The sequence below is a fragment of the Triticum dicoccoides genome, chromosome 3B (genome assembly GCF_002162155.2).
Source record: "Triticum dicoccoides isolate Atlit2015 ecotype Zavitan chromosome 3B, WEW_v2.0, whole genome shotgun sequence".
NCBI classification, from domain to species: domain Eukaryota; kingdom Viridiplantae; phylum Streptophyta; class Magnoliopsida; order Poales; family Poaceae; genus Triticum; species Triticum dicoccoides.
The window spans coordinates 776,996,634-777,005,367 of NC_041385.1; positions in this window are offsets into that span (position 1 = coordinate 776,996,634).

Sequence of the window (8,734 nt, forward strand, 5' to 3'; positions counted from 1 at the left end):
GGCACGACCGGCGGTGGTTTGGGCGGCTGGAGCAAGAAGACCAGAGGTTGAAGAAGCACGACGGCCGTTGGATGGACATCGTACGGTCACGGCAGCTAGAATCGTTTATATTGACTAAGTTGACAAAACCCTTGGTACGTCAACTTAGTAGCCCACAGGTCAGCTTCCGAAACTGTGCACCCCAGATGTCATGGGGAGGAATCATTTTTTGGGCGGGTCAAGCTAGAATATCCGAGATTGAAGAAGAAGCACGACATCCATTGGATGGACATCCAACGACCAGTGCTGCAGGAACCGTGTGTTGACTATAAGTTGACAAAGCCTTGCATACGCGTCAACTTTGTTTTTTTAGGGGACGCGTCAACTTAGTAAGGCCAGAAGTGTGTGGCAGAGAACTTATAGCCCATTTGAGATTTGTAAGAATATGTAGCCCATTTTTGAATTCTAATGGAATTTACTACATCCCATTTACAGTTTGTTAAAAGTACAGCCCATTTCAACCAACCGTTAAAAACAGAATTCAATAAAATTTCCCACATTTTGATGGGATCCGAATATTTTTATCCCAAAATTTCTAGTCAGATTAAATACAATTTCAATATAAATTTATATTATGTAAAAATCCAACGAAACATTGCGCTCGCAACAATTAATGAAATTAAAATTTTCAATATCCAAAAATAATATTTTATAAAGTAATCACTATTTGATTCATTTTTTTATAGTTACTACCCAGTTTTTATAATTACATCCCATTTATTATTTCTTAAAGCCCATTTTCTTGTTAAGCCTAATGCATCCCTCCTAGGAAAGATTTGCAGCCCAGCGGGGCGGAGAATAACAACTTGACCTTGCGTGGATATTCCTAAAAAGAAGTATAGCTGGGCTAGCCATTTTCATCTTGAAAAAATTTAATATCTGGGTTGGATATCTGGCCTGGGCTAGACGGGCCACAGCCCACCCAGTTAATACCTGCAGCGTTGTTTTCGTTGTTGTTCAGAGGAGAAAAAATAATATCTGGGGTAAACATCGAAAAACTCTGCAGTGCTCACACCTCAAAAAACACAAATACTGCTCGAGCTGCTTGGTCCCAGCCGTCGGCCGCTTCTTGTTCAATTCTCTCGTTTATTGACGACTCCCTCCTTTCTGGTTTATAATGCTCAGTTCAAAAATCTCACCAATCAAGGTAGATGGTGAGTGGTGGAATACTTTTTGTAGTTTTGCAAAAGCACCTAATTAATTCTCTTGTTATCCTCAAAAAATTATGCTTATCAATGCTTTAGTTGCAATGCATGCATGCATAAAGTACATGCATTGGTCAATTTTCTCTTAATACTTGCATGCAATGATTTAATGCACCTTGGAATCTGAACATGTGATGGAAAACAACCAAATTGAGCCTTATAAAATGGAAAAACTAAAATTTTGAGATAAGCCCTATAAACCGGAATGGAGGGAGTACATAGGTTGACAATGGTGTGGGACCGTGATGTCAGGAAACCAGGAGGAAGCAAAATAAATTATAGTTATATATATATATATAAAATAAGGAGGCACTTGCGTATGTGAGGCTATGGACCTAGTGGGTCCCCATTGTCATCCTCTGCAAGTAAAGTCATCTCCTGGCCCGTGCGCACTTTCCGCCCGAAACAGTCAGCGCCGGCCGCCCCGCTTCCTGATGCAGGCGATTGCTCCGCCTTCAAACGACACAAGTGTCGTCCGTCCGTCCATCTTCCGTGCACATTAATGATACATGGTTGCCGAGGCGGCTACTCCAGCGTCACACGTCCGTCCCTCCGCCCGCCCACCATTACTATATAAACAGTTGCGCCGACCATAGCCGCAGTCATCCGCATCCGTTCCTTTTCTCCTGTCCACACCACTACTGCCCACCATGGCTTCCTCGCTCTCCAGCGCTCTTCGGTATGGGCGGACGACGGACCACAAGGAGATGGCAGCCATTGCTGCCGACCGGCTGGCCGGCAGGCAGCCGGAGGATGACGATGTACCAATGGAGAAGATGGTAGTCGATGATCCGGCGCCAACCCCCTCCTCCGTGCCATCCTCGCCGGTGCATTGCACCATGATCATCGGCGAGGCCCGTGCCCAATATATGGACAGGGTGAGGCAGATGCGTGAGGAGCAGTTCCGGGAGGCGCAGGCCAACGCTGCCTACAACCACCTTCTCCTCCAGGAGCACCTGCAGGTGGAGGAGCAGATCACCGCGGAGCGGGCAGAGCAGGAGGCGCTGCTCGACTCGTATCGCTCCGCCCGCAAGGGCCGCCTCGAGCACTGGCGGTACCGCATGCGGGTGGCGGAGCTTGCGGCCGCCTACAAAGAGGCTAGCAAAGAGGGTGATGAAGCGGGCGAGGCGTTGTTTGGCGAGACCGAGGACGAGGCAGAGGACAAAGCCGGCTCCGACGAGTCCCCGCTCCGCTGGCACCCCGCGGCGCGAACAATGAGGCAGAGGACACCGCCGGCTCCGTCGAGGCCCCGTGGCACCAACAATGAGGCAGAGGACACTGTCGGCTCCGCCGAGCCCCCACCCCGCCACCAATGAGGCAGAGGACATCGCCGGCTCAGCCGAGGCCCCACCCGGCCGACAACGTGGGGGAGGATTTCCACCGCTCCGCTGAGGCGCCGCCCACCGGCAATGAGACAGAGGACATCGCCGGCTCCGCCGAGGCCCCGCCCCACTGCCAACGAGACCATGCCACAAAGAAAACAAGGAAGAGTAGAACATGGTAGGTCACCGCCGCTTGGGTCCAAGTTAAGCCACCACTGCTAACCTCTGATTGAAGCCAAGCTAGGCAGTTTGACCATTGACGGCCGGTTAGCTTCTTGGCGGCGACGTGGAGTCGGAGAGCTGCGCTGGAGAAGAACGCTGCTTCTACTTAATTGCTGGTGCAGTTGGCTGACTGACACATGGTCCCAACAGGCCACATCTCAGTTACGCAACTGCACCTACAGTTAAGTCACTGAAGCTTCTGTTCGGCTCAGCGGGACACAGGTGGGTAGTTTCGGTTAATTAATTATAACTCCAGCGCACCCCTTTTTAGTTGAAGAACGTATGGAATGTAATGAAATCCGGCATGTTTATATGAAATCCGACCGTGTATGAATGAATTTATTTCGATTAGTTCGAATTCCTGTATCACTGGCATTGGATGAACATGCAAAACAATACGTACTAGCATTATTCCCACGGTGATCACCTCGTTTGCAGCAGTTTCACATGTACTCCCTCCGGTCCATTCTAGTCAGCATACAAGTTTGGTCTGCAGTTAAAGTATCTCTACTTTGACCAATCTTATAGAAAAAAGTATGCACTTTCACAATGTGCGAAGTAAAAAGGAACAGAAGGAGTACAAAGAGTTTGAGCAGCTTTTTAGCGTTTCTGTACATTGCAATCAAACACACAAGCCTAGCAATTCATAGAGAACATTCAAAACAATCGATGATTATGCATCTCAGCGACTAACATGTCAGAGGCAATATTTACTTCACAACTAAAGAATAAAGAAAAAATTGATCGACGTTGCTGACAGCAAAGGGCGTCCCATTCTAAAATATCAAACGCATATCTTGCTAAAATCAATGAGCAAAATTTGACAAGGTTGTCCTATTCCAAGGATTGTGGAATGGGCAGGGTTTGCCATCAGTTCGGACATTAACATGGCACCTCGTGCTAAATAAACCAGCTGTTCTTTTTGTGCAGTTCCACCAAAATCAACCAAATTCGCGTGTAGCTTGTATGATTTCGCCCTTATATGTTGCAACTCCTTGAATTTATCGGCACCTCCTTTCTTGTGGTGGAAATGAATGATTCGATGTATTCATGAACGTTATGTGCAATTCCCATTGAAATCAAGCTGAGCACCCCTGTTTGCACAAATACAAAAAAGTGATTAGTATAAAGCAAACTGTACTATGAATTGACAGTTTCAACAGGCACATACATGGTCCATGTAGAGCACACTTTTAGAAAAATGGAACTCACCAGAAAGAATCCTAGAACAACATTGTACTCGTGCATCACAACAAAAAATGGAGATTTGTCAGTCCTTCTAAGCTGAAGTTAGTTTGGTCTTGTGAGGAGTAATGTAACCATCCTTCAACTGCTCCTTCTGATGAGAAGATAGATAGGGCTTCTTCATCCTGGCATAATCGGAACTAGTCACTTCACGTACTCCATATTCTTCTTCAGAGGAAGATGATCCTGTTTTGCAAAGACAAGAGGACTACTAAATGCTAGCATCCCTGTTTGCTCGAAAAAAAGGAAAGGAAATATTTAAAACAGCACAAATGAAGCACTTCTCAAGGACAATATCACTTTTTCATGATAGTATCTAAACAGTAGCACAACACCAATAGAGATGACAAAGCTCAATCATATGGATGAAATCAGTGGGCGAGTACCAACCTTTGTCAAGAGGCTGATTGTATAGAGCATACAGATGAAGCACTTCTCCGGAACCATCTGTTGCTGTCTACGAGGGTGGCCATGCTTACTATATACTCCTTGATTAGTTTAATGTTTCCAACATCTTCTTGTGCAATTCCACTAAAACATATGGTATCTTCAAAGAAGATCCCTGTTTGCACAAGTAGAGATAATTACATATGGCATCAAATCAGTGGCAAAACAATTGCTCGTTCTAGCCATAGCAATAAATTAAGATGCAAAACTATATCATTACTTGTGTCATCACAGTTCCAGTGCTTCATTACAGCACCGGGAGTTGATTTTTGTTTTTCTTCTGCTTGTTCTTCCCCTTCATCACTTGGTTCAATAACAGACAAGCTTCGCCTTCAATGTAAGATTTGGCATGTCAATTAGGGAACACAAGTATAGTACTGTTCTTAATTTTCCGATGAAAGTGGCAAATACAGGCCAGCAATTGTGAAATATCCTTATCTTACTTCAATGGGATATTACGATGCACATACATATTGGAAGTCTTGTCTCCATTTGTGCAGTTCACTAAAATCAAGCAACATTATCGTACAAGTAGCACAACATATGAAAGCACACTGCAGAATCGTGTGAAAGAAGGCTAGTACTGACCTCTCATGATGCGGAATTCAAACAACTCACAAGAAGAAGATCTAAACCAAATTCGCCTTAACGGATAGGAAGTAAGATCTCCTCTTGCGCAGTTCCACTAAGATCAAGCAATCAAGCAATGTTGTCGGTGTGACATTTTGGTTAAACTGCACAAAACACTCTTAAAACAAAAGTGTTTTGTGCAGTGCAACAAAAGGTCACAATGGCAATGAGGTGAAGTAGATAACCATGTTTACACAGAGGTGCAAAGGAAACAATTAGTGGTCAATAACGGTGGATGACACAGAAGCCAACAAAAAGAAGCATCTACCTTATCTAAATGGGAAAGAAAGCAAGACAGTAGCATTTCTCAATTGGTGGCATTGATTAATATTAACATAGAGATTATATTAACAATAAAATTCGTTAAACATGTAATTTGCTTTTAACTGTGGCATTGCATCAATTTTCTAGCGGCATTATTAGAGGGTGTTTGTTTATGGGACATTTTGGTGTAGGGACTAAAAAAACTCCGTGTCAGTCCCATCTAAACCAAACAGGAGGGACTTTTAGGGACTAAAAGTGGGCATTTGGGACTAAAGAAAGAAGACCCCGAGGGAGTCTTTTTGGGACTTTTTCCAACAGTTGGCCCTGCCACGCATCGCACCTTGTTTCTATTAGTTCATTACTAGGGGTAACATGGTCTTTTAGCATGTCAGTTAATAACCTCTAGTCCATGTTTAGTCCCTGGAACCAAGCAGGTAGGGACTAGGGAGTTTTTAACCAAACAGGGCCTTAGATTAACAACAGCTAATGAGTTGCACGGGACAATGGACGCACCAGCACCATGTGCATCTACCGATGTACTGTGGTCATGCACAGTCTGTTGCAACAAAGAACAAACAACCAAGGAGCATAGTTTTGTTGGTCCTAGTTTTGTTATCTTTAGACACCTTTCCCTATGTCCGTGCAACAAATCTAGTCCTGCTCAAACTCTACAGCCTTGTCCCTTCCTTTCCTTTTTGAACTAGTACTTTCGCCCCTTCCTTTCCTCTTTGAACCACGTCCTAGATTTATGCGATACAACTTTCCCCACTACTTTCCCCCATTCCTTTCCTCTTTGAACCACGTCCTAGATTCATGCTATACAACTTTCCCCCTTCATTTCCTCTTTGAACCACGTCCTAGATTCATGCTATATTCAACTTTTCCCACTACTTTCCCCCACTCCTTTCCTCTTTGAACCACGTCCTAGATTCATGGTATACATGCAGCTAGAGCAATGCATGTGGAGTAAGTAAAATATACCTTAAGGTTCTTGGGGCGTGGTTTGGTGGGCGACGTGACGGCAGCGAATAAGAAGGGGTCGGAGGCCCTCTCGCGCCGCCGCTGGGTGGAAATAGAACAACTGCGCCGGTAGTGGATTCCCTCCCTCGCCGACGGCGACAGCGTTAAGCCTCCTTCCCTTCCCGGTAGACGGACCCTGCCAGCTCTTTGAGCAGCAGTGAGGGGAGACAGAGGCCAACGATGTCTTGTTTAGATCTGGAGAGGGAGAGAGAGTGTGAAGAGAACAACCACAAGCACTGAGGCTCCAGCGGGAGAGGGCGAGAGAGTGTGAAGAGAGCAACTACAAGCGCTGAGGCTCCAGCGTGTATATATATACTGGAGAGAGAGAGAGTGAAGCATGCAAACCCTAGAAAACATTTTGACTAGTTAAAGAATCCTCCTGGCAAAAATTATGCTCAAGTGTAGTTATCGAACCCGAGACCTCAAGTTTGATGAGCGAACAGGCTAACCAGCTACACAACCCTCCCGTTATGTTCAACGAGGGGAAAATAACCTTTTATGCATTCCTGCATTCGTGTGACAAGCATGCCGTGTTTTTTGTGTGTGTGTGGGAGTCATTGGGATTTCAGTCATAATCGTGTCATGTGGCTTTGGTGGTAAGACTATCCACAGTGGTGCAGAAATAATGCAGCCTTAGTCACCTTACCTCTCTCCATGTAGTACGTTGGGTCCCACCAGTCAGAGGGTGAAACAAACAAATTAATAAGAAAAATTAAAAGCGCCAGCAGTTATCTTACCTCACACATCTCGCTACTGCTTAGGAACACTATACAATTGATCCCTCTGTTCGCTCACGTACTATTTTAAGTGAATCCTTATTTTAACATGCACACAAATTTTGGGCACCTGTATTCGACTTAAGTCAGTGTGCCACCGTATCTCGTATACTTACTACTCCCTCCGTCTAGGTGTAATAAGTCAGGTTAGAAGGTGCAACGGGACCAAGCTGTGTGCGTGTGCGTGTGTGTCTTTAATAGCATGTGTGTGTTAGAGAGTGTGACAGATCGACCTACTCCTATAGAGAGATGGTGTGTAGTATCCGATTTTAGCCGCGAGAGTTGGTGCATCCTCTCGTTTCCGGGCATGTCCGGTAGGGACATGCGGGTAGCTGCCATCCCCGCTCCTGACTAGCCTGGCCCACCCAAAGCCTCTCCATCGCCCGCGCGTGCTTCCCGCCCGAAACGATCAGCGCCGCTCCAAAGAATCGGTGCCGCATTCATGCCCGGGCAGAGCGGACGCGACCTCTCACTGGCACAAGAGTGATGGTTGCTTTGTCCGTCCAACTTACTGCTGGGTCTATGTGATTTGACGACTCATTGGTCTTTATTACTTAGGTGGTAGGACTGCTGGATGTCCCACACTTTCAGCGAAAGGAGGTACTATACTACTAGATTACAATTTTCTCCATTCTTACAGCGGAGCAGTGCAAGAGCAGTGAAAACACGCAGGCTCAGTGATTACATGGCCCACCTCACACTATCACCGTGCGACACCTAACTCTTTACATAGTACTCCCTCCGTTCCTAAATATTACTAGATGAGTCCCCACGCGTTGCCGCGGAACAGCGGTTTATCTCTCTGTGCAAAATTACCGATTTCATAGAACTAAAAAAAACTCTATAACCGCATGACAAATGTGGTAGCCAAACTAAATAAACTCCCATCATCATTTAGATCATCCCATGTAAGGAAAAAAGATCAGCCAAATCCTACTGCATAATGGGATTATATTTTTTTGACATGTTAATGGGAATTAAAAGCTCACTTACATGCATGCTACCGGTGCATGCTTGCATGCAGACATGTTGATGTGATTTAAAACCCACTCACATGCATGTGCCACGGTATTTCTGCATGCTTGCATGTGGCTTAGTGCGGAGCCTCTCAACGTCTAGATCAGATGGCTATTATGGACTGATTTACTTCATCTAAAAGCTACATCAATTTTGATGATGTGGCTGAAGGAGCGGATAGAGAATTCCTAGTAGTGGGGGCTAGCTATTACTAGTAGATAAGTCTTTGTAGAGATTCCACTAGGTGAACTACATACGGAACAAAATTAATGAATCTACACTTAAAATGCATCTATATACACACTACTAGGAAAAGGGCTATAGATGGGATGGACACTAATGGCACACTGTACATGTGGTGCGCCATTACTAAATACTAATGGCGCACCATGTGTTGGTGCGCCATTAGTAAAAAAAATAATTTTTTTCAAAACTACTAATGGCGCGCCGTGGGAGTGGTGCCCCATTACTAGTTGAACTAGTAATGGCGCACCATCCTACGGTGCGCCATTAGTAATTTGACCCAAACATTCCCCCGAATGCACCC